Source organism: Larimichthys crocea, chromosome III (assembly GCF_000972845.2).
Source record: "Larimichthys crocea isolate SSNF chromosome III, L_crocea_2.0, whole genome shotgun sequence".
In the NCBI taxonomy this organism is placed as follows: domain Eukaryota; kingdom Metazoa; phylum Chordata; class Actinopteri; family Sciaenidae; genus Larimichthys; species Larimichthys crocea.
Window position 1 is genome coordinate 1,859,530 of NC_040013.1, and position 2,050 is coordinate 1,861,579.

Sequence of the window (2,050 nt, forward strand, 5' to 3'; positions counted from 1 at the left end):
CCTGTGGGTGTGCAGAACATCCATCCTGTTGGAGAACAGTTCCATCATTTGCTCTAAAAGAAAAAAAACAAAGTTTGAAGTTGCTGTTACTCAATTGTGTCCACAGGGTGTGCTCCAGTTCAGAGGAAGACATGAGGTTTAGTCCTCCCAACTTTTCTCTGTTCCACTGCAGGCCTCCTCTTTGCTCCTCTCCTCCTCGCTCGCTGCTCCTCCTGCAGCTGCTCGTTCTGTGCGGTCAGGGCCTGCAGGAAACAGGATGAGGCGAGGAGAGAAGTGCATACGGCTGTTTAAAGTTTGAAGTCAGAGAGTTTCAGCTGCAGAAAACAGGACAGGGGTCTGGTTGGGTTTGAAGGTGAGAGGTGAACATCACTGACCGCGACTCTCCTCTCACAGTCAACACTCTTCTTCTCCACATTCTCCGGGTAGATGTTCAGGATTCTCCTCAGAGTGCTCATCTTGTTCTGGTAGTGAGATGTGATCCTCTGCACGGTCCACGCCTGATCACACAAGAAGCTTTGATTTACAATGGTTAGGCCTTATCTCCTCTCTCACTCATATGCCTCCTCACCTGATTCTCTCGTGCCGTGATCTGAAAGTTCTCCTCCATCTCCTGCACCATTTCCAGGGGCCCCTCTGCAGGCTTCCATGTCCTCGGCATCTGTTTTGGAGTTTATACAACACAGAATAACACCTGGTAGAACATAGTGATGAAATGCCTTGCAGGTCACACCAGCAGCATCACGGCAGCCACGTGAGCTCGAGAAGAGCCCCACAGATCTGACAGAGTTCATTGTGCATCTCATGAACACAGCTGGCTTGTATAAGACTGATCCTGTTATAAATAAAATCTCACTGTGCTCCCGTGACGATGCTCATTATTTCACCTGAGTGAACGCGAGTTCAGCGGACTCTACGGGATGTAGATCTTGTCATCTTGTGACTCTCGGCTTCTGGGTCACTGCCGTCCAACAGCTGAGTGTCTGACGAGCCTGCAGGAGTAACATGCAGCGAACATCATCATCAGTAGACTCAACCTCAGTAACATCTTTCTGCCTCATCATCATCCCTCCCTTCACACACCTTGGAGACCTCTTGTCTAGGGCGTTCCTTCGATTTACGCCCAACCAGCGTCTGAACGCAGACCACCTCCTCATCCACAGAGTTTTGTGATGATCACAGCTTGAACAAGGAAGCAAATGTTGGAGAACAGCGTGAGGAGAAAGAAAGAGAGGAGCAGCAAACCTGGGCACACATTTTGTTCGATTACCGAATTATTTTGCTATGTAGTGAATGTCTTGACACCCTTTTAATAATAAGCAGTTGCACATAAATCATCATCAATAATAAGGAGAAGACGTCTGTTCTCACACTATGTAACTTGTGGGCTCCGGGTCGGGAGAAGTACGTAACGCTTTACGGCACTAAGTCACACAGCAGCAACTATTTCACTGATTCTGGTGAAACTGGATCATATTTTAGGAGGAAATGTTTTCCTGGTTTTCCCTCTGATGTCCTCCGGCTGCTCGCCTCAACTCTCTGTGATTTACAGAGTTTATGATGGACAGTGAAGTAAACTGCTGACAGCTGTAGCTGCTGTTAGCTCAGTTTGTTAGCCGGGCTGTGAGCTCAGAGCACAGGGGGAGTGAAGAAGAAGAGGTTTACAGGCCCGGAGTGAACCCAGTGTCCGTGCCAGAACTGGAGCAGGGTTTAGAGGCCAATGTAACCGGGTTAGCAGCCTCTATGGACTAATGGCAGAGGAGAAGAGAGGAAGAGGACTGACGGAGGAGGAATAAGGAAGAGAAAAGAGAGAGTGTGAGCTGAGGCTGAAAGACAGGACGCTGAGCTGGGCTGACTGCTGTTGGACTAGTCAGTGATATCAGCTGTTGTTGACTTTAATTCAGGTATTTTCATCATTATTGTGAAAAATGAAAGCAGGCTCGTTAAATAGTTTTTATTGGGTGTTGGGTGAACAAACCAACCAACCAATCACCAAACACTCAGCACGTTCCCCTTGCTGCTGTCTTGCACAGAATTTGTTTATAACACATTT